General features: G+C 43.7%; 1 long non-coding RNA gene across 1 annotated transcript; it reads left to right on the top strand.

Annotated features, from left to right (window-relative positions):
• The first annotated feature begins 5241 nt into the window (after positions 1-5241).
• Positions 5242-24335, top strand: LOC124276541. The gene is made up of 3 exons (XR_006898563.1): positions 5242-5327; positions 23689-23766; positions 24246-24335. It is a non-coding gene; the product is annotated as an uncharacterized LOC124276541 (long non-coding RNA).
• The last annotated feature ends 857 nt before the right edge of the window (positions 24336-25192 follow it).

Below are 25192 nucleotides of genomic sequence, written 5' to 3'. Positions count from 1 at the left end.
CTATGGTACGATCAGAGCCACATCGCTCATTCAGACTGTTCATATATATCATTATTAATGCAGAAATGTAAAAACTTCTTTCCATAAGGAATGTTTCATCTTTTTATACTCGGGTTAAACAAAAATGATCTTCAGAAACATCCTGTTCCTGTCCTGAGCGTGCATTAAAATCACTACAAAGAATACAATCACTTATGTATATTTCTTATATATGTCTGACAACTCTGTGTCCAGATCATTTATGTTACCGCACTGGTCATGTAGCTGGTGCATAGGTGAAGTCATGGGTGGTATATTTACACCTCCAAGTAAAACATCTGTCGGAAGTCGGTATAACTGTTCGTTTTAATGTTTAGAATACAAGGTTTGAATAATTGCAGGGTACTCTATGGACATAGTCGGAAATACTTTTCCGTATCATAACACATGTACCCCCCATACATCTCCCAAAATGGGCAATTCGCCTACCAAGCGAATGTAAACAAACAAAATCGTCCACAAGCTGATCTAAACAAAAGATAATATAAAATATATTCAAGTACATTTTAATTTCATCCAGATTCAATTTCGACAAAAGGCCTGCAACATTCCAACTGCCTAATCTGAGTGTTGAATAACGTTTCTGATACAACTCTGCGCCTCGCCCCGCCCCCCTGAGTTCGGACTCGTGAAGGTCCGGGTTAGAATTGATCTTAAGTAACCCATGCTTGTCGGAGGAAGCGACTAACGGGATCGGGTGGTCAGGCTCGCTGACTTGGTTGACACATGTCATCGGTTGCCAATTGCGCAGATCGATGCTCATGCTGTTGATCACTGGATGGTCTGGCCAGACTCGATTATCTACAGACCGCCGCCATATAGCTGGGATATTTTCGAGTGCGGCGTAAAACTAAACTCACTCATTCATCCCTGAGTTTCGCGAGTAGATGATTCTCTCCTCTTGTAAGCGTTGTGTCTACGAGCCCTACCGGTCAGTGTTGGTTTAGTTTCAGTTGGTCGAAACTCACTAGTCGCTTAACACTGCACATCAGGAACACGATCATAATCATCAGTAAACTGTACCACAAACTCCTATCACTGATAGGAGCACTCACACCATCCTCACTCACACTGACGCCTTGTCCTGTCGACCTGTCACTTCTACTGGTAAAGGCAACACTATCCATGGCCTCCGGCTCCTTTGGTAGAGTGTCGCTATTCTTTAGTCTCACGATATAATCCCTATAATGGCTCAGACGAAAACTGAATGAGTTTCTGTCCCGGTGCACTGTAGACTAGCTCTCATGATTACCTTTGAACTCATAGAGACATGGCCTTCCTGAAGCGTCCATGACTACCAGCTTGCCTCGACTGTAGTAGGCGGCCTTACCTTCCTGCCGTGCTGCGTTCATCTCCGTCCACTGGCGTCTTGTCATATCTGCAGCAGTCCGAACACCTCTAGCCCTGAGGTCCATTTCTCGCCAAACACTCTTTCCACATCGTCAGGGTGGGCGACTCTGGGGATAACTGCTTTGGGCCGTCCATCCTCAGAGCGACAATCAGCACGGTGCGCCCTTAAAATATCCCTAATCAGCCATACCTCATCAGTCACGCATTCACTAAGGATAGACAAGATTTTGTGCCGACTCCTAAATGAAGTCTCGTCCTCTTCTTCAGGTATTCCAAACAAGCGGACATTTCCTTTCTGCTGTTGGATTCCAGCCTGTCTAGCTCTTTCGTGAGTCCTCTCACCTTATCCTCCATTGCACTGACTTGTCTGTTCTATTGGTCACCTGCGTATGGAGATCCAGACTTAAAACATTAAAACATTTGCCTCTTCCTGTAAGCCTTGCACATCGGCAGTCACAGTGGTCACATTTGTGTCTAATCTATCAACTGACTCTATTATGTTCTTGAAATCAACACTTAATTTATCAAATCCGTCTTTAAATTCTTCCACTCTTTCTCAACAAGTCTAAACTTGTCATTTAAATACCTTTTAGTTTAATCACTTCGTTTGTCCATATGTTCTGTCATTTGTGTAAAGAGCTTTTCCAGTTCTGCTTGGCTGACTGGACTGGGGTTCTGCTCGACATCTCCCGCACACAACATATTACCACATGTAAGCAAACAGGTAGCTCGGGACAAAATTGTCGGGTCATGATGGCCCCACGAGATTAATTCCGTCCTGTATATGACTGATAGGGTAGTATCGGCTCAATATGATGATGCCCCCTGAGGATGTCTAAAACACCCAGTTCGGCATCTAAAGCAACTCCAACGATATCCCTTATTCAGCGCAACACTCACGTCCCTATTTGAAGCCGTCGCACCGAGTCAAAGGAATTAAAGAAGAAAAGTTGTTTGACAGATGGGGAATTAGGGGTAGCCTTTTGATAAAGCGTTCATTCGTAATGTCAATACCCGGGTTCAATTGTCCACAAAATTACAATGTACAATATGTGTAGAGACCATTTGGTGTCCCTCGCCGTGATATTGCTGAAATATTGCTGAAAGTGGCGTAAAACCATACTCACCCACTTACTCACTTAGAAGCCTACAGATTGCAAAATGAGCTGGAATGCTTAGTACCCTCAAGAACAAGCTGACTTTCTTGTTGGATTGACGACTTGGTTGTATGTAGTTCATGTGTCACCTTCATATCCTTATAACGTTCACTATGTTTACAGAACTGGACATGGACTGTAACTGGTTGCGCAATGATGGATTTAAATGAGACGGATGAAGATCGTAAGTCTCTGACATTATCATGAAGTACGAACCCGTGAAAGTCTGCGTAAGAACTGGTCCTTAGTGTCCCGTCGTAAGAGGCGACTAATTCATCGGGTGGTCAGACTCGCTGACTTGGTTGACACATGTCATCGTATCCTAATTGCGTAGATCGATGCTCATGCTGTTGGTCACTGGATTGTCTGGTCCAGACTCGATTATTTACAGACCGCCTAATAGCTGTAATATTGCTGAGTGTGGTGTTCAACAACAAACAAACCAAACAATGGTCTACGGAAGGAATCGAAACCCACAAAAATTTACTCTTTATAATTGCTCCATCTGCTCACAGTTTGCCTAGAAGGTAATTATCTATTTGTTGACGTCTCACAGCAGTGTTCCTGACATGATCCTGTTACCTGTAGGCAAACCAGACAATCAAGTGATCGTTCGATCTGAATTCCAAGTGTCACGATTTTATTATTTTGAAGAAACAAAACATTGTGGGTTGTGGGTGGATATTAAAATATTACACAACCGGCTCATATTTTACCCTGTCCACAGACGTGTTGTAATGATCACATTACAAATAAGTTAAACAGGAAGATGACCTAAAAATTGAAACACCATGACCAAGTAAATGTGTATTTAAGAAATCAATCAAATCTCACGGCCAAAAACTATGAATACACAATGCCTTGTGTATTCATAGCTTTCGGCGGTGGGAGCCGCGCCAATTTACACTTATCAGAGGGGTACACAAAGCGGTGGTCAAAACTACCTGTTGCCAGACTTCCATAATCTTGAAATGTGTTTCAATTTGAGAACATTGACCAAACAGTCAATACTGGAAGTCAGGTCACCCTCGTGGCGACCGTCTCCCATAGTAACATCCTGGCAGGACAGTGGTATAAGAACGGAGCAGTATTGGCGCTGAACTCTCGCATACAGGCGTCAGTGAATAGGCAGTCTCAGGTTCTGAACATCTCAAATGCCCAGACATCTGATGGTGCAACGTACGAATACAGAGTTGATGGACTATCTACAAGTCCTGATAGTTAATGTTCAAAAAGGTGGGTATGTGCCCAGCCACAATGTCGTACGACTCTTTTAAAGTCCATTTCGGTCAGTCGGTTAGACGGCTGACCTTGTGTGCTGGCGATTGGTGCCTGACTCTTGTGGGTGTAGGTTCGAATCCCGGATGGGACTCAACCCAACATAAGCACTAAAATCTGTACTTTACTGAGAAAGTGTAATGCCAAATATATCATGTGTTACAGGATTGTAATTATTTTCTTTTTGATAAAATGGAACTGTAATGGGGTTTTTTCTCAGATATGTTTGCTTGGGCATTCTTTCCATTGTAATGAAAAGGTCATTAACAATATGGCCAATTTATGTAAGGTTCTCTAATCTTGATTCATTTGTGTATTGACTATTACCATATCTGTATTTTAGGTTCCAGAATTATGATAAAGAATGACATTTGCCATTTGCCTTCCATACATAACTGAAGCTGTATTCTTAAGAACTTTCATATGTTTTTATGGTCTTTTTGCAGATTGTGAGACCTGCTCAGAGTTTTTGAGAAATAAAGATGATTTCCACCTACCCGAGGACAGTGTGTTGCTCATTGATGAAGATGTTAAGGTAATAAACAGACCTTATCGCAAAGAGGAGGAATGGTCAGAAAAGAGAAAGAATTTTGTTGACAAGCTTAGGAAGTACATATCGGCTCTGAGGAACACAGCAGGAGGCATTGTGCTGGTTCACCTACGGGGATTAGCGTTGGAAGACAAATGCCTCGACCATTTTAATCAATTAGTCGATGTGAAACTGAATGATATGATCGAAGATGGCAGTCTTTTTGTGGACAGTTACCAGAAGGATTGGTATCTAGAGAACGAATCAAACGATGACACTATCAATCGTTTTAAAGGATTTGTTTCCATCCATGTAAAAGGTTCTGACATTGTGACAACATTCAACTTTAAATCAAAACAATCGCTTGATAACAGTGTAATTGATGTACAAAGTAATGTAGCCATACAATTTCTAAAACGGAAAAAACTTTTTGAAGACAAACGTGCGTCAATTCGGGGAATACCACAGATCAATGAACGGCGAAACATTCAACTAAAACGTTTGGGCACTGACAAGGAACACACTTTGCAAAGTGTTCACGAATTCAATGACTTTGTTTGGCAAGAATGTCGGTTAGGTGAATATATAAGTGCCTTTTCTAAGCTAGATGGTGGTGGGTCGTTCTTCCTTGGCATCAACGAGTACGATAAAGAATACGATACCTACCATTCTAAAAAGTTTTCAACAGCTGGCATAAACTTCAGAGATTTCAATTTTCGTCAAGATATTAAAGACGCCATCTTCCAGTCTTTACAGGACAATACTATCATCGTGACATACGATGGAGAGCGACTGGAAACTCTTCGCAACACTATTGAAGTTCAATTCCATCCCGTAGAGGAAAACCTGTTTGTGCTGGAGGTTGCTGTAGCAGCAGTAGACGGTTTACTGTTTTACGACAAGGAAGGCCCAGAAGCTTACGAGTATGAAAATGAGAGCTTGAGGAGGTTATCGATAACAGAGTGGTACAGAAGGTAAGTAAGTTATATTTATTGGCTTTCATGAGTAAATCAAGAAACAAAGTCTTAAACTTAGGAATGGTCATTTAATGAATAGGTTTACACTGATGTATCATACACGTCGTCAGTGTGTCCGGGCTTTTCATAATTGTGTGTCTGTGATCAGATCAACTGAACGGGAAACTTGCATGTATTTTACCAGTCCACCTACCCTCTTTAAAACAATGAAACATTTCGCTGCATGCAACTGACATTGTGGGTAAAAATAAAATTGCATTGTCCATGCGTGTAATCATTACTTAAACAGTAATGAGCAGCGACATTTCAAGGCCAGGGGAACAAGCAAGACCGCTCCAGCGGAAGATAGCTATCTGGCCCGTGAACGCAACACCCGATTGAAGCAGATCTGGGTGCCCAACAGACGTTGTTAACCAATGTCGTGCATAACCGTCACAAGACTCTTGGTTTGAGGTCCAACTCGGGCTCGTGAACATCAAAGGCAAGGGCACGTGATGGTGCTTTGCTCGACAGCGTTGGAATCTTCGGACCTGCACCTGGATCCATTGGTCTGATGAAAGCAAATTCCTGTTTCATCTTATGGATGTCGTCTGAGAGTCTGAAGGCGCACTAAAACTGTTTATATGACGAGGGGCATTCATCTTACTGTTACCTATGGTGGATGCTCAGTTAAGGTGTGGGAATGTGTCTCCCATATCATAAGTTGACATTATTTGATGAGCAGAAAATGATAATGATACAGCCTAACCTGACTAGAATGCTCGAGAACTGTGTAAGAGCCATAGAAAAACTGGCTGTTGCGTTGCGACACGGACTAACACACGGAATTACACGGGACTTTTCATATAACTGGATATGAAAATGTCCTGTGACTGTTGTAGCAATGTTTTGTATATGTTATATAGCCACAAACCATGTAGGATTACTTCCTTTATCGGGCATGCGCGGGTAGCCATGTGTATTGGTGCCCCAAATTAACATTCTTTCTGCCGTCACAAATACATCAACACATGTTCTGTGTATACTGAAAGAATGTCTGAGACTCCGAATATGTACATTGTCCCCTTTTACGTCCCAACGTTCTAAATTCATTCTTAAAAACTGTGACCTTTAGTTATAATTTACGCTTGTTTCCATGTGGTACTTACGTCAATTGTCTTTGCCACCGTTGAAAGGTTTGGGCTTATGGTTTGTGTTGCTTAGAATTTGTTTGCTTTCAACCATTATTGTTTCATTTAAGCCTTAAGCATGCCTTACAACATGTTTTATGCATGTTAAATGTGTATTGCGTTTGCATACGTTATTTCAACTATGTTATAGTTGTAATTATCCCCTGCCGTGCGTTTAGCGCGAAGCGGGGGATATTGTATTAGACTCCGTCTGTACGTCCGTACGAATTGGAATATCTTAAGAACCATTTACTAGATTCTTTTCATATTTGGTACCTAGGTTCATCACACTATAAGAAAGGTCCGAGTCAGGATTGGTGACCTTGACCTTCATTTCAAGGTCAAATGGGGACGTTTTACATGCATGTTAAGCTATCTCAAGAACCGTTTCTTGGATTTTCTTCATATTCAATACCAAGCTTAATCGAGGGAAGGCGCAGGGCCCAGTCGATTTTGGTGACCTTCATATAATTTCCAAGGTCATGGCGACACTTTGAAGATTTCAGCATGTAACCCTGCATGTTAAGCTATCTCAAGAACCGTTCCCTGGATTTTCTTCATATGTAACACCGAGCTTAATCCAGGGAAGGCGCAGGGCCCAGTCGATTATGGCGACCTTCACTTAATTTTCAAGGTCACAGAGGCACTTTGAAGATTGCAGCATATTAACCTACATGTTATGCTTGTCAGCGAGATACCTCAAGGACCATTCACTGGAGTTTCTTCATATATGGCACCAAGCTTCATCAAGGGAAGGCGCAGGGCCCAGTGGATTTTGGTGACCTTCACTTAATTTTCAAGGTCACAGAGACACTTTGAAGATTGCAGCATGTTAAATTGCTTGTTAAGATAGTCAGTGAGATATCGCAAAAAATATTTAGTGGATTTTCTTGATACGAGGGTCGGTCAAAAAGTACTTAGCCTAACTATATTCTCGACGTATAACAAATTTCACATATGCGGGTAATGTCATTAACGAGAAATTAGTCATCACAACACATTGGGGTATAATATTTCTAGAAAAAATGCAGAAAATGAAAAACGATCCGTCATTTAGTACCTCTTGGATAATGGTATGCCCTCAGATAATCAAAATTCAAAGATTTGGATTGCTTGATTTATGTTTAGACAGGGCTGTTTTTTTAAGGACACACCCATTTTAGTCTTTCAAAAACATTGTGTCCAGATATTCAAGCTGGCCCTGTTTACAATATACTGAGAGTTGACACTTGTGTGACCATTCAATATTTACTTTAAACCTGTAGCATCATGTGTGAAAAGGTGAAAACATAAGAATAAGTTATGTCCTTATGAATTCGTCGTCTGAACGGGGGTGGGTAGTGTCTCCAAATCAAGCTGTTTCAGTAAACATGAAAGGGGAATAACTTTAACAAGCGATTGTACTTTCAAATTGCTTTTTTATCCACTTTAATATCTAAGTTTGATTCTAGCGGACGTCTACCTATCTCAAACACACAAAATGTTTTTTGCATATTTTATTACCTGAAGTTTGTGGTGCAGATTTTGCGCTTTTGGGGGGTACCAAGATAAAATTTCAAACAAAATAATATAATAATAATAATAAATGCATATTTATAATGCGCCCCTTCCACACCCTAAGGCATGCTCAAAGCGCTACAGAATATTTACACTGGAGTATTTACAGATGAAGTTATACATAATATACTGAGAAAAGGTGGGTTTTAAGTCTGGACTTAAAATGTCAATTGTGGCAGAGCTTTTAAGGTCACATGGGCGAGAGTTCCAAAGCACAGGCGCGGAGTAAGAGAATGATCGGTGTCCGAAGGATTTCAGTTTGTAGGATGGGATGACCAGTCGGTTTTGTGTGTTTGAGCGCAAGTTGTGTGCGGGGACATATGGATGTAGGAGTTCAGACAAGTAGGAGGGAGCCAAACCATGGAGGAACTTGTATGTCAGACAGAGGATCTTAAAGTCAATTCTGGCCCTAACTGGTAGCCAGTGCAGTTCTTTCAACACTGGTGTTATATGGGAACGTTTAGGAGTCTTGCTGATGATGCGGGCGGAAGTATTTTGGATCTTCAGAAGCTTATCAAGGAGTTTAGAACTGAGGCCTGAAAGGATGCTGTTACAGTAATCAAGCCTAGATGTAACAAGAGCTCGAACAAGGGCTTGAGTTGCAGCAGTTGTCGGGTATTGCCGAATGTTACCAATGGATCTTAGGTGAAAGTAGCAGGTCCTGCTCAGACAGTTAACATGAGCATCCAGAGTCAAGGAAGAGTCGATGTGGACACCCAAGTCCTTATCCACATCAGAGAATCTGACGTCAGAGTCTGCGACTGTGAGGGTGTCGGTTTTGACCTTGCTGAGTTGTTGCTTTGTACCAATGAGAACTGCTTCTGTTTTGGTGTCATTAAGTTTAAGCATGTTTCCTGTCATCCAGCACTTGATGTCCTGCGTACATTCAGCGATGCACTGAAGAGACGTAGATAGATCTGACAGATGAAATGCTTCCAGGAGCTGGGTGTCATCAGCGTAGGCATGATGAGAAACTGTGTGGTCTGTAGTAATCCTTCCGACATATCCGGTATACAACACAAACAGGACTGGACCAAGGACTGATCCCTGTGGCACCCCACATGTGATTACAGTGCCTTTTGATCTCTCAGTGCCAACAACAATAGATTGCTGTCGGTGAGACAGATAAGACGTCACCCATTGAAGGGCATGACCTTCAAGTCCGTACTGTTGTGTGAGCCTGGACATGAGTCTATGGTGATCGATTGTGTCGAAGGTTGCAGAGAGGTCCAACAACGCTAGAGCAGCAACCCTACCATCGTCGACAGCACAACGAAGCTCATTCGTCACTTGCAGTTAGGCAGTCTCCGTACTATAGTATTGCCGATACGCTGACTGAAATTCATCAAGCAGAAGATGTTTAGAGAGATGGTCTTTGAGTCTGAAATGCACGGCCTTCTCAATTATCTTGGAAATGAAGGATAAATTTGAGACAGGTCGAAAGTTCTGAAGATTCTGAGAGTCAAGATCAGGTTTCTTAAGCAGAGGTTTGACAACCGCTGGTTTGAATCTGGATGGAAATACACTACTCTCCAAACTTGAGTTGACAATTTTGGTAATGCTTGGCAGCAACAAGTCAAGATATTTCCTTTTAGCGGAGATGATTAAAGAGGTGGTAGCATTTCGGCACTGTTGATATATCTGCCTGTGAATTTCCAGGAGTGTCTTACGCCACTGACGTTCTGCTCTGAGCCGTTGTGTCTTAGAGCGACGAACGGACTCGTCATACCATGGAGCATGAGGACGGAGTATCACATTCTTCTCAACTGCCGGAGCATGTTTGTCTAGAAGAGATGTGAGGGTGTCATGGAAGAGCTCAACATGGTCCTCAACATCAGGGGGAGGATCAGTGAGGATGTTTGAATTAACCAAGTCAAGTCTGAAACTATCTGGCTGAATCTTCTTGATGTTTCGACACATCAAGATTGAATGCTTGTTGTTTGGCTTAATTAAGTCCATAGCAAAGAAGACATTGAAGTGGTCAGACATCTGGCGATCGATGACTTCGACATCTTTGATAATATTGCAGCTGCTGTGTGTGATAATCCAGTCAAGAATGTTGCCAGATGTGTGTGTGACGACAGACACATGCTGGGTAAGGGAATAAGTATTCAGTAGCTGAATGTATTTCTTGACCTCGGACTTCTCGGGAGTGTTGAAGTGCACATTAAAGTCGCCAAGAATTACTGTATAGTTTTTGGAGTGTGTTGCGAAGAGAATAGATAACTCTGGAAGAAAGTCATTGTTTTTCAGTTTGCTTTTCGCAGAGGGTGGAGGTCGGTAAATACACACCAGGCTAAAGGTAGCCTGTCCAGAAGTTATCACAACATTCATGTTCTCAAAGGATTTAGAACTGTTTTCTGAGTCACTACGACGAACAGTGAGGGAATTTCTGTAGAGAATTGCGATTCCACCTCCACTTGCATCAAGTCTAGGGCAGTGGAGGAGAGAATGGGACACTGGTGTCATTTCAGCTATCTTAGCTTCATCACCCGTGAGCCTTAGCTTTCAGTAAGGATAAGCACATCTATGTAATCGTCATTAATCATATCAATAGGTTTGTTTCTGGATGACTGAGCATTCCAGAGGCACATTTTAAGAAATGCTGGAGGCTTTGTAGGATGAACCTGAATGAGATTACTATGGTTAATCCCATGCCAACAGTTAGTTCTGACGGAATCAGGGAAGACATTTTCACAGATTGTTATTTTCCGAGGAATTTTCCTACCCGCTCTTGCAAACAGAAATCCCAGCATCACGTAATATTCTCATAAGTGTAGGGTCAATCCGACCTTGAAAGTTTTTGCTTTCAACAGAGACACAGGATGGACTGCTGTGGCCGGTGTGTTGATTGACAGACAAAAGATCTGCCCTGCTGTAGAAACAATGGGGTTGTAGTTGATTGGTACTCATTGTAGTCCAGCTGGGGTAGGCTTGGGGAGTGATTTGTGACACAAAGTAGGATGTGAATATTTCCAACAAAACTGAAATGAAAATTGTCCAATAAATCCACATTATGACTGATATGAAGACTCAAACTTCACACAAGCATCCCTGGTGATGTTAGCAACATCATCAACGAAAATGGCGGTAGTAGTCTCCACAGGTGTAATGTATCTTCCCTTTATCAGGAGAGCTAGTGATTGCTGCTACCAAGCGCAACAGTATCTCTACGCATGCCAAATGGGGATCGTAAGGCTGGAACGTAGCAAAACCAATTTGCTTCAGGTTGACAGATAATATGTAGAAAAATAGAACATAAAAACAGTTGCATTTGTATCATTTACTAGGTCTGGCTCACTACTTTTTGACTGTCCCTCGTATTTGACACCAAGCTTCATCTAGTGAAGGCCCAAGGCCCAGTCAATTTTGGTAACCTTCACATAATTTTTAGGGTCACGACGACGCTATGAAGATTTCAGAATGTTAACCTGAATTGTCAGCAAGATATTTTAAGAACGGTTCACTGGATTTTCTTCATAGACTTTAAATACCTCCCGTGAATGTTTTTCGATAAGCAATTTCTTTAATACTAGTTTTGCATATTTCATACAGTATGACATTCATGTCAAGGTCAAAGTCAGTCTTGAAAATATGTGTGTGTTTGAACAACTAAAGAGCGAGATATCAAGAGAGGTTGGTTGGTCATGTTTTTGTTGACATTTAACTTCATCTTAAACTTTCATTACTTTATAAGTTTGATTTGATAATTTGCAGCAGGGGATTATGTCACCTTAGTGACAATGCTTGTTGTGGGTTGTTATGGTAATGCTCAGCAAGTTCATTTTGTGGTTCCAGGATGAAGGTACCTCATCGCAAGCCAATCAGGCTAAAACGTCAAAGTGTGGCAGGAGTCCCACGGTGTTTAGTTTCCCAACTTTGTTTACTATGTTACTAATTCACACCCTGTTTCAGCAGCATATTGCCTCGATTACGTCTATTCTCCTCGACATGGTGAAAGGCCTACATCAGGAGTTCCTCATACAATCGGGAGAAGGGGACTCAAGGTCGTATGTGGGGTCCCTGGCTTCGACTGGGTCCCGAGCCTGAGTGCACCCGCCGATCTGACGCCCTTGGCGTTGGGTCCGATATCTACAGCCCCCGTCGAGGGGGGGGGGGGGGCCACGCCCGGTCACTTTAGGGCTACTGCCTCACCAGCTTGCCAGATACGTCAGTGCCTCAAAATGCGCTTGAGCTAGGACCCCACTGTTCTGCCAGAGCTGGCTCCTGACTCTCAGAACTGGGTTTCACTCTCACTTTCTGGAGGGAACATCACCTGGAGCCCTGTTTTCCACTGGCAGCCTCCATACAGTCTTCGACTGCTCAGTCTGTTGTCGGGCCCTCGGGGTTTCATGGGTCTAAACAGGTTATTCCAGCGGCTGCCGGGTCAGCTACAACCTTCAGGGACTATCAGGCCTTGCTGGAGCAGCCGTGGCTTGCTCGAGCCCAAGCTCCTATGACTGGTCCTTCCTCAGTGATGCAGCCACTTAACAGTGTTGGGGTGTGTTCCCCAATTCCCCGCTAGGTCTGCAAAAATAATGATAATGATACTGGCATGACATTTGGATTTGACAAATGTAATACTCTTCATTTGAAACGTGGCAAGGTAGTTAATGATGGATCGGTCAAGTTACAAGAGGGAGGAGCTATTGAGCATCTTGTGGAAGATCAGGCCTACACCTATCTTGGAATGCGAGTTTGAGACAAGCTCCAGAATGCCCAGATTCAAGACAAACTTCGGGCCGAGTACAAATCTAGAGCTCAGAGCTAAATGCTCGAAACAAGGTCAAAGCCACCAATACTTTTGCTGTGCCAGTCCTTTCCTATTCATTTGGAGTAGTTGATTGCACAAAACAAGACATCCAGACCGTCTGACCAGAAGGATCATGTCTGATAACAGAGCCCACCACCCTCGTTCCTCTCTTAACCGTTTATACACGCCAATCAATTCTGGAGGTCGGGCTTTGATTAATGTGGAGGCTCTTCATGGTATAATTTTATTGTGTACTTTTGCACATATTTTTTTATCAGATGATCCTCTAGTGATGCAAGTAAGGACTCATGATGGAAGCAAGGAATTCCACAGCTATTTTAAGCGTGCCAAGGTTGTTGGACAGAATCTTTTGAATGATTTTATTGATGGCGATGTACTGTTGGACGGTACAGTGATGGGAGGAAACCAGGTGAAGTCCTTCACCAAGTCTTATATTTAATTTGTTATGGATAAAGTGGCTCCATGGTGACTGGCCAGTGTGGACAAAGCGAGAGGTTTTCCCGTACAGGAGTGCATGAGATGGATGTCCGGAGCATCTTTCACTCTCAGCATCCCTTTATGATCGAGTTCGAACTTGAAAGGATTGCAATAAAGAGGAGCTATATTTTCTTTTTGCTCCTTGTCATCGTAATCGTTTTTAGCAGATCATTGCCAATGTTTCCTTGCGTGAACAAGGTCTCCTCATCGTTGAGCAAAGAGGTTTTATCATCCTCCAAATCGTCCATGGGAATATCGTCGGCCATCATTATTTATTTATTAAACATATATTATATATTTTTTATATAAAAAATGGCATCGCAATATTGACGAAAATTGAGAGAACCCCTGGCGGTCAAACGCATGCATCAATCGGTGATGATCACAAACAATCCGAGCACGATTGACCAATGCTGTTTGTGCACTTTCCCAACCTCGGCGAGAACAATGTCATCATTCCGGGGATGGCTCTTCATGGTATAATTTTATTGTGTACTTTTGCACATATTTTTTTATCAGATGATCCTCTAGTGATGCAAGTGAGGACTCATGATGGAAGCAAGGAATTCCACAGCTATTTTAAGCGTGCCAAGGTTGTTGGACAGAATCTTTTGAATGATTTTATTGATGGCGATGTACTGTTGGACGGTACAGTGATGGGAGGAAACCAGGTGAAGTCCTTCACCAAGTCTTATATTTAATTTGTTATGGATAAAGTGGCTCCATGGTGACTGGCCAGTGTGGACAAAGCGAGAGGTTTTCCCGTACAGGAGTGCATGAGATGGATGTCCGGAGCATCTTTCACTCTCAGCATCCCTTTATGATCGAGTTCGAACTTGAAAGGATTGCAATAAAGAGGAGCTATATTTTCTTTTTGCTCCTTGTCATCGTAATCGTTTTTAGCAGATCATTGCCAATGTTTCCTTGCGTGAACAAGGTCTCCTCATCGTTGAGCAAAGGGGTTTTATCATCCTCCAAATCGTCCATGGGAATATCGTCGGCCATCATTATTTATTTATTAAACATATATTATATATTTTTTATATAAAAAATGGCATCGCAATATTGACGAAAATTGAGAGAACCCCTGGCGGTCAAACGCATGCATCAATCGGTGATGATCACAAACAATCCGAGCACGATTGACCAATGCTGTTTGTGCACTTTCCCAACCTCGGCGAGAACAATGTCATCATTCCGGGGATGGCTCTTCTGTCCTTCCAGATCAGCGCCATCGTGAAGAAAACGACCACAAAATCAGCGGAAACGAAATTTTTAGCATTGACGTGTTCTCCAGCTACACAGACTTCTGGAGAACCGTGAGTAAACGGGAAAACATGAAGTAACGGGGGATTTGTCCGGAGTATGGCTTCGACCAAGCTGAACTCACCGCGATGACGAAAACACTCCTGGCCATCGAAAAGGCATTTGGGAACCGATTTTGCATCCTGCTCGACTCTAAGTTGCTGGAGTGACACATGCCGTTTTACCAAGCCTCGCTTGGTGATAGGCTGGAGTACACTCATGATCATGACGGAGAGCGGCGAGGAGGGTCGCTACACCATCGACAATATTTCGCTGGAGTTCGCTGGAGTTCGCCGAATCAAGAATTGACTTCACAGATTCGCAACCAGTATTTGGGCACGTTAGTCATCCTGTACGATCGCGTGCTGCATCACCGGAAGATCATTGCGAGCAAGAGTGACACGCTTGAAATATCAATCTGAACGTATCCACGCGATTGATGAAAGGCATTTTGATCCTGCCAGTGGAAGAATTTTCGCCGTTTCAAAGGGTCAAAGTAAAGTATTGGAACCCCAAGATCATGAAAGTCGAGGTGGCCGTCAAGGGAGTGCCCAGCGTGCGGTCAGACGGGGTGGGTAAATCGGCTTTCGTGCTGGACCTGCTGGAAAGATACTATTGAGACGCGTTCGATCACATTGTCATTCTCTGCCCGCCGTTGGGGGTGAACAAGACGTACACGGAGAGAGCGTGGGTGATGATGGACCCGGACATGCACAGGGTTGATCCTGGAACGCGTATGCAGGACTGGTGCACCGCTTATCATGGTAAATTGAAAGGGGAGTCAATGCTGTTCCTCCTGGACGACTGCAGCGCTAACAAGGACATGGTCAAAAAACGAGACATGCTATAGTACCTGGCCTTCTCGGGCTGGCACAGGAAACACAGCGTTTGGGTACTGACGCAAAAATTTAACTTGGTGCTCAAAGACCTAAGGGAGCAGACATGATGAGTGGCCCTGTTTCACTGCAAGGACAGGGATTCATGCAACGAATGCTTAAAAGAAAACGATGTGATTCCGAGCAAACAACAACGCGACCGCGTGAAAAAGCACCTCGCCAAACTCCTATTGAAAATGGACCCACCCGTAGCATATAAAATGCGCGAGCTTAAGCAAACAGAAGCAACATTCTAGCAAAATTCTAGCAAAAAAAATTAAGCCACATTATAGCTCGCATGTTCGAAATTTTCACGGCGTGTCACTTGACTATCCTGTTGCTGAAGGAACAACAACCACCACCTACAGAACCTGTCCCAGAACAACCACCACCAGTGGAGGAGGAACCGATTAAGACCGTCACCTGAAAAAGGAATCACCAAAAAGTAGCCGCCGGTCACAAAGGCAGGCTGGCAAAACAGCAGAAAAATCTTGTGAATGGGTCCTGTATGCAGAAGCGGCAGCATGCATCGGCGTCATGACCGCATGGCTGTACAAATTCAAACCGGCAGCAGCAACACCGGCAGCACCTTATTTAGAAGTAAATCCTCATATCATGATATAATTTAAAAAAAATAAAATTTATATATACACACACCATGTCTAATGACGGAAAAAACGCTCATCATCTAAGCGTATCACACCGCCGTGGTCAACGAGCTGGCCATAGGCTACACTCGATTGAGCAAAATGATCACCAAACAACCGTCACCAAAACTCGATTTCAACCCGCAAGACATGAGCATGCTCGTGTTTGACTTGGGACTGGCGATGGCCACCAAAGCGATGCTCGTCAAGCAAGGCATCATTCCGGAAAACATTGAAAAAAAAAGTAAAATAATAACGTACATATAAATATGGCCACGATCGCGATCATGATCGGCGGGGCTATCATCAATGCCCTGGCTTTCCGGGGAGGAATTACCTCTTTTCACAAACGGTGCAAGCCGAGTACATGAAAAAACGCGTGGAAAGAATCAATTTCATCAACGCCCAACTCCAATGTGAAAACCACGCCCTTCGAACGTACAAGGACGTCGACGACGCCATGCAACAATACTACCTGCTTAACAGCAAACGATTGGAACCTCTCGGGGACTAACAGAGCCTCCCCTCAGTATTACACCTCTTCCAATGCACAGCAAGATCGGGAGCTGACTTGTGTGGCCTTAGGATTAGCCGCCACCATATGGATCACCAAACAATTAGACTAAAATATTTATTTATGTGTATAAAATATATTGACATGTGCATGAAGATGGGAAGAGGCACAGCGTTTCAGTGTCAGAAAGTGCTTCTCGGAAAAACCGAAACCTGTGGCAGGAAATGCACCACCGACTATTGCGGCATCCACATGATGTCCATCAGAAAGGGTTTTGTCAACTACACATGCAAAGGGTGTGGGATCGGCGTGAAATGTCATTATCGTCGTTGCAAGCCCATGGAGCAGACGTGGTCTAAGGTCATCTCATCTACTTGACGAAAAGAGATTATTTCAAAGAACGTAACCGACTCCTCAGAATAAAATTTAAAAAAAATAATTTTACGTGAGAAGGCTGACGGAGTTACCTCCCATGAATGAACAACCTATTAGACATTAGACTTCGCACTTGAATATAATTATTTACTTTTTAATAAACTTTTCGCACATTGATATAGCAATCATGACGACTGTCGGTGAACTCAAAAAACGTGGATTGGTGGGTTATTCTCGCATGAGAAACCCCAACCGCTCACCATGCTTGGACATGAAGTATGTCAAGCCCCCTACTGTGTGAGACCTCAAACTCTGAGCTAAAGAATGGGGTTAAAGGGTAATTCTTGCATGAGGAAAGCCCAACTGTCCACCTTGCTGGAAGACACCGAGCCAGTCAAGTTGAGATTCGTGCCGACGGACCATGCGGTGGGTAAGTATCTGAGAGGCTGGAAAATGGTGATAGATTCTAATATCGATACTGATAAAATCAAACCCTTAATCGACAGTAAACTTCACGAAGTATTAAACGATTTGAAAAGTATTAAATACCAGTTGACCCTTAAAATGTCGCTTAAAAAACCTCAGACGGGCGGTAGCACCGAGCACCTCGAGCCTTATTTCCGAGGCAATCAGGATGTCGTACCTCAACCCGACTCGATCCGCTCGACCCTCTATATGTCGTTGCAACATGTACAAGAATCGTTGGAAATATTTACCCATAGAGGCTCCGGATGGGTGGTGGACAAAAATTTATACCATCTACCTAGATATAGCGAACTACGTACCGTTCAGAGGCCGATCGTACCTAGACTTGCCCCTGTATTACAAGAATAAAAAAGCCACCGTGAACGTTAACAACAAACGACGATCACTGCTTAAGATGGGCGCTGAGATCTGTCTCATTCTCCGCCAATTCTAAAATGGCGAACAGACCTTCAAGCTATCCCGCTGAACTTGGACGGTATAGACGCACCCACACCAATCTCTCAAATGATAAAGGTGGAAAAACAAAACCATTAAGCCATCAACGTCCTCGACCACGAAGGCAATACGACGATTGTGCACTGAATCAGCTCAGGGCTCGATGATGTGTACAGAATCAATTTATTTCTCATCAAAAATGGCGACTGGTATCATTATGCGTGGATCAGAAGTCTGAGCCGTAAGGTCAATCAAACCACGCCAGAAAGAAACATTTCTTCTAATGATGCCTGCACGTGTACAGTCGAGAAGACCTGCTGGAAGTGTACCGGGAGGATTGCCGAGGCGTGGGAAAGACGGCCGTCCGAATCGACATGACTCGAGAACATCAAAACGTCTTAACGTTCATCAATCGCAAACATCAAATGCCCATGCCTTACGTCATCTATGCCGACTTCGAAGCACTCATCAAACTGATCGACCACGGCACACCCCACGGCACACCCCCACGGCATGAATTGCAGTTGCACGTACAAAAGGCAAGAACACAAAGCCTGCAGGTTCTGGTACGTGGTGGTCCGATGAAACGAACGAACGAACGCTCCCGTGATCTACCGGAACGTTTCTCACGTTTTTTACAACGCGAAGAGAGAAACATCAGGAAAACTTTGTCGGACCCTGCCCCCATGGATATGACGCCGGAGGATAAACTTGCTCAGAAAAAGGCTAAGCAATGTTACGTGTGTGACCAATCCCTGAAGGTGGATGTCGTGAGAGATCATTGCCACATCACCGGTCGATACCAAGATGACGCCTATAACGTGTGCAACCTCTAGCTTAGAATCAATCCCCAAACCCGTCCCATCCCAGTGGTGTTCCATAACTTAAGTAAATGTGCATCCCCAACAACATGGACAAATACATCTTATTCTCGCTTAACTGTCTGAGATTTATCGGCAGCGCTCAGTTTCTCCTGTCATCGCTCGATAGTTTACTCAAGGCCAACAATACCTTCCCCATCACTGATCAATTCACAGATGCGATGACTCGACATCTGCTGCTCCGAAAGGGTGCGTACCCGTACGAGTACATGGACAATTGGTCTAAATTCGAGGAGCCATGATTACCTCCCCTTGACTGCTTTTACAGCGGCTTAACTGACTCGACCATCTCCCAGGACGATTACGACCATGCCCAGAACGTGTGGGATAAACTGTTTGCAAGCATTTGGGCGATTATCACGATCTCTACTTGAAAACGGACGTCCTGCTGCTGGCCAATGTGATCGAGACGTTTGAACGTGTTTGAAACAACTCGACCCTGCCTGGTACTACACCAGCCCCGGGTGTCAAACTGTAATTGCTCACGGATTACGACATGCATCTGTTCGTCGAGAAAGGGATGCACAGTGGGATTTCAATGGTTTCCAACGGTATGCAAAAGCCAACAACCAATACGTGGAAAGCTACGACTTGAGCAAGCCCACCAAGCACCTCCTCTATCTTGACGCCAACACCCTGTACGACTGGGCCATGAGTCAATCTCTACCTATGGGCGGGTTCACATGGTTGGACGATCAGATCGATATCATGAGCATTGCGCCAGATTCGAACAAAGGCTACATCCTCGAAGTGGATTTGGAGTATCAAGGGCATTGCACGCTGCTCACAACAGCTAACCCCTGGCTCCCGAACGTGAGTGAGAATGGTTTTACGGCGTTTTTAGCAATATTCAAGCAATATCGCGGCGGGGGACACCAGAAATGGTCTTCACACATTGTGCCCATGTGGGGATTCAAACCCGGGTCTTCGGCGTGATGAGCAAACACTTTAACCACTAGGATACCCCCACCACCCTGGCTCCCGAACGTATGATGGTGAACCGAGACTGGATGTCGGACTATCAACTAATGTTGCTCAGGAAAAATAAGCTGGCAAACGTGGAAAAACTCGTTCTGAACTTGATGCACAAGACCAAGTACATGGTGCACTATCGGAATCTGCAACTGGGCATGAAGCTGACTAAAATACATCGGGTGCTGCAATTCGATCAAAGTCCTTGGATGGTACCTTACATTCGGCTGAACACGGAGCTGCAAAAACGGGCCACCAGTGACTTCAAGAAAAACCTCTATAAACTGATGAACAATTCGGTGTTCGGGAAAACCATGGAAAACTTGAGAAAACCGGTGCAGGTCAAACTCATAGCCTGAACGGCCTTCAATCGAAGCAAGCTATTTGATAATGACTTTGAGGCACTGGACATGAACGAAAGCCGCATCAAACTCAAGTGACCCATCTATGTGGGGATGAACATTCTCGACCTGTCCAAACATTTGATGTACGACTTTTATTACAACTGACTCCAACAACAGTACGGCGATTGATGCGAGCTGCTGTACATGGCAACCAATTTCTGTTGAATATAGGCGCCGAGGACGTGTACGAGGATTTGGCAAAACATATGCACCTGTACAACACCAGCGATTACTGCCAAGACCACGCCCTACATAGACTGACCAATAAAAAGATCTTCGGCAAGATAAAGGACGAATGCGCGGGGACACCCATCGCAGAATACGTTGGTATAAGACCTAGACTGCATTCGATTCAAAAAGCCGATCACGATGAAATCTGAGAGGCGAAAGGGGTAAAAAAATGTGTAGTGAAACGACACATTCAACACACCCTCTTCAAACAGGCTCTCTTTGATAAACGCATGTTCAAACACCCCATGAACATGTTGAGAAACAACAAGCACAACATCTATGGCATCACTTTCAGCAAGACCTCGCTGTCACCCTGGATACCAAAAGATGGATGCGAACGATGGTATCCACAGTAAGCCTCGACGCGTTTGGAGTTTCCTAGACCCCCAATAAAGGAAACTCCACTCGATGCGTTGAGACAATTGAATGAACGATAGCGTGTATACATCATGGAGAAGGTTTACTACAGCCCTCGGAGTTACTGGAAAGGTGTGAGTGCCATCCAAGCTAGCCAAAGCAGCTCACATCTCCGAGGATACCGCCAAAGCTCGGCTTAAAAAACAAGCCATCTAGCAAGTGTACCTGCCGGTTTCCTGATACATCCTGAAAAGAAAGTTTGACATTTCCATACCCAATCGTACCCATCAAGCCGACCTCCTGTTCCTCCCGCATGACAGGGTGAGAAACAAAATGTACAAGTAAGCCCTGACCGTCGTGGAATTTGCCAGTTGCAACAAGGAAGCGGAGCCGGTAACGACCAAAGATTCGAGTCAAGTCGCTAAGGCCTTAGAACGTATCTACAAATGCAGTCACTTGACCTGGCTGACCAAATTACAATTCGATCCCGGACGCGAGTTCATGGGAGCCGTGTCACAGCTGTTATCAAAGCATGAAGTCTGGATGAGACGAGGCATGACTGAAGCTCACCGATGCCAAGCCATCGTTGAAAGATTTAACAGGACTTTAGCCGAATGAAATCTGTGACGAACGAATCGGCTGCACTATCTCGTCACGGTCAAGAGAAAAAACTACCAGACCGGGTCATCGTGAGGTATCTGTAACAGGCCGGTGAACTCGAAGGAGGGGACAAACGTCGTGCCACAGACCCCGTATGATCCACGAAAACGTACCATGTCGACCAAGTGGACATCAAAGATGACAAACCGAATTTACATTACTTGCAAGAGGGACCGGGTAGGGGTTTCGTCTGAGAGGAATTCCAAATTGTCTCTCACGACACGGTATTACTCCCTTCTTATTAAAAAGAAAAAACCCCGTTCTGTCTGGGATTCGAACGCTAAAACTGTAGGTCTGAAGTCCGGCACATTCCCTTCACAGCAGCAGTCACACTCTCACTGTGGAAGTGCATTCAAGCTATATATAGCTCATGCGCTTTGCGAGCTTATGTAACCTGATTTCAAATTAGCTGATTGTGGCTTCTAAACATGTTTTGAGCATCCATCAACACATGCATCATAATCAGCATGGTCTAGATTACATAAGAGCATCGTGATTGTAATATATTAGACCTTGATACGTGGTGAAAAGCCATCAAACGTGCATGAGGCGAGCCATCCCATAAGTCTGGTTCCCTTGAAATTTTTAACAGTGACCGGTTTTAAAACTGGTTTGCGCTACTGTAACTAGTATAGACGGAGCTCAGCTAAGACTGGTTCTAGACATTTTCTGCGCTACTATAGATGGAGCCCAGCTCAAGAGGATGATGTAAAAAATAATGAATTGTAGCCTTTACAATTTTTTTCAGAGTTTATCGACTACTGTATCGTATTCAGCGTTGTTCAAACAACCTACAGGCATCGTGTTTGTATTTTATGACACCTTGATTCGAGGTGGAAAAGCCACCAAACGTGTTCGAAGTGAGCGATCTCATTAAAGCGGAAGTGGAATGACGCCATAAATCGGTTTCTAGACATCCTTTGTACTACTATAGACGGAACCCGGTTTAAGAGGATGATGCAATCTAAGGATAGACCCGTTAAACGGAAATTTAGCTATCAAGTATAATGTATAGTTGCGCGGCTATGCATTATCAGTTCGTATCCCGCCGTTGCCTCAGTGGATTCCTTGCAACTTTCGTACTATTACTCCAGCGGCTGCAGAGGCAGTTACGACCTCCTGGGACTCTCATGCTTTGTTTGGGCAGCCGTGGCTTGCTCGAACCCAAGCTCCTATTGCTGGTTGTTCCTCAGTGATGCAGCCACTTCACAGTGGTGGGGTGTGTTCCCAAATTTCCCGCTAGGTCTGCTGAGTGTGATCTCGACTCTGCCATTATTTGGTATGAGAGGACCCAGTCGCTCTTACCTGATGTCCTTGTTGGAAAAGGTGCTTGGGTGCTCACCACCCTTAGGGTAGGTCATTTCCCCACAGTGGAAGTGAGGCCTGCCTGTATTCTTTGGGATCAGGCACACTCAAGTGCCGTCCTGCTTTGACAAGGTGAGGACTCTGCATGATGAAATCCAGGCTCTTTTGGACAGGTCTGCTATAGAGTGTGTACCGTTGGGCGAGGAACAACTGGGTCTCACTCCATGTATTTCCTCGTAACCAAGAAGGATGGCATCTCCTGTCCCATACTCAACCCCATATCTAACATGCAGCCTTCCACATTGGGAACCGCACCTTCCAGAACTCACCTGTTTTATGTCTCCCGTGCATGCGCGGTAAGGGAGGTTATCATAAGCGTTACAATAATTTTTACTAAGGCATTGTTACAACTGTAGCAGGTGCATGAATGTAAGCCAAGGAAGACACTCTTCGGAAAATGGAAAACTCCTACTGTTTCGGTTTATGTATCTGCAGGCTCTCATGAGATGAAGGTGGCGCTATCATACAAACATGTGGCAGATACACGCGATACTGATGTCAAACACCTCGGTAGATGGGCCTTTACAGACAGTGATACGTCACTATTTCATCATGGCACTATCTCATCATATTTTTTTTCCGCAAAAAAACAAACAAAGACAAAACAAAAAGATCTCCAAACAAACAAGAAAAAACAAAAACAAAAAAAACACACAAGCAAACAATTAAAACAATGACAAAGCAGTACAACAGTGTCAAAACAAATTAACATATTGTTTACATTTTGTTGTTTTTCTGTACTCAGGCTTCCATCCGATAATCAGACATTACTGCCCGGCCAAAGTTACGACACTTTTCTGATGATGCCATTGTTCTAAAACAGATGGTGCTTAATGTGTGTATTGGTGCTTACATAGCTCGGTACTGATTCCAGATTGTTTATTGAGACCGATGGCGATGCTGCAAACTAAAATGGAACTCTCTGAAAAAGACAGCATCAAATGTTCAGATGGTATGTTTCTACATTTGTAAAAAAATACAATTGGGACGTATAGTTAAGCACTGTATTTGGTGCAAAGTTGTCAAATATTATTTTTGTGAGTGACGTAATTCTTTCCATGAGCGAAATTAGATTTAGTGACTTTCTTAAAACTTACACTATAAGTTTAGCAACAGTTGTCAACCTTCAGAAAATGTTACTTGTATTTATGGCTATTTATCTCAAAGGCAAACCCCGCAGCAAAGTAAAATGAGAGTAACCCCCTAAATATTTTTGTTTACATATTTGTGTTGCAAGCTGTGGCACACTGCATAGGAGATCTGTCGAAAAACAGTTTTGTTAGGTAACAGTTCCAGAAGCCTGGGAATCCACAAACATCTTGACAATCTTGAGTGAAATGATATTTAAAAAAAGATCTCGAATGTCATTGCTGCTGCTACATATCTGCATTGTTTATTGTGAAAGTTTACCTTATGTTTCAATGTTTACAGAGAACCTTACGGACGTTCCTGTGGAGAGGGTAGACACAAGGGGCCTGTGTCAGAGGAGGCCCTTTTGCAAGCAGCTTCGGAGAAGTCTTCAGGATATAGAAGCCATGATTTTGCAAGGAGGTGAGGGCTATGGTTAGAAATTTCTTCCACCCCTATAGTGCCTGTGGTAGGAAAGAGCAAAAATGTGGTTGTGTGATAAGGCTTTTAGATTGTGACTGGTTGCATTTGTCCCTGATTCTGTGTCATTTGTATTCTATATATACTCCTCACAAAAAGTTAAGCAACACAAATTTGTAGTCTCATTACAATTTCATTTATTGAAATTTCAAATCATGGAATGATGCAATAGAAGGGTTAAATATGTATACACACGATTAACAAAATGAAATGAAATGGTATTGAGCAATAATAGACTTACAAATCATCAAAAGCATGTACCCGCGAAACAGTCGTGCAAAATGTGCTGCATTGATGGAGCAAAATGTTAACATTAAGGTTCAAGTCAGTTTTGGACAGTGAAGCAGTGTTCAGTAACGCGTATGACCACCATGAGCACAAATGCAAGCTTCTACACGTCTTTGCATTGACCAAATGAGCCTTTAAAGTTGCTGTTGTGGAATGTTCTGCCATTCTCTGTAACGCCTGCTCAAGGTCATCCAGAGTCTGGGGGTGCACATGGAGACCGTAAACACGACTTCCAATAATGTCCCAAGCATGTTCAATGGGATTAAGATCAAGTGACCTTGCAGGCCAGTCCATATGTGTGATGTTGTTGATCTAAACAACATCGTTAACAACTCATTCTCGGCCATTATCATCCATGGACGGGCATTATCACCCATTAAAATGAAGTTAGGACCCGCTTGTTGTGCCAGAGGAATGATTACAGGTAGGTTTACAATGATCAGGGTGCATGTGTGAAGAGTGGTGCACATTCATCCCACACA

Source organism: Haliotis rubra, unplaced genomic scaffold (assembly GCF_003918875.1).
Source record: "Haliotis rubra isolate DU_JTF1 unplaced genomic scaffold, ASM391887v1 Scf1051, whole genome shotgun sequence".
NCBI classification, from domain to species: domain Eukaryota; kingdom Metazoa; phylum Mollusca; class Gastropoda; order Lepetellida; family Haliotidae; genus Haliotis; species Haliotis rubra.
The sequence above is the reverse complement of the archived record's forward strand: the minus strand, read 5'-3'. Positions and strand labels throughout refer to the sequence as shown.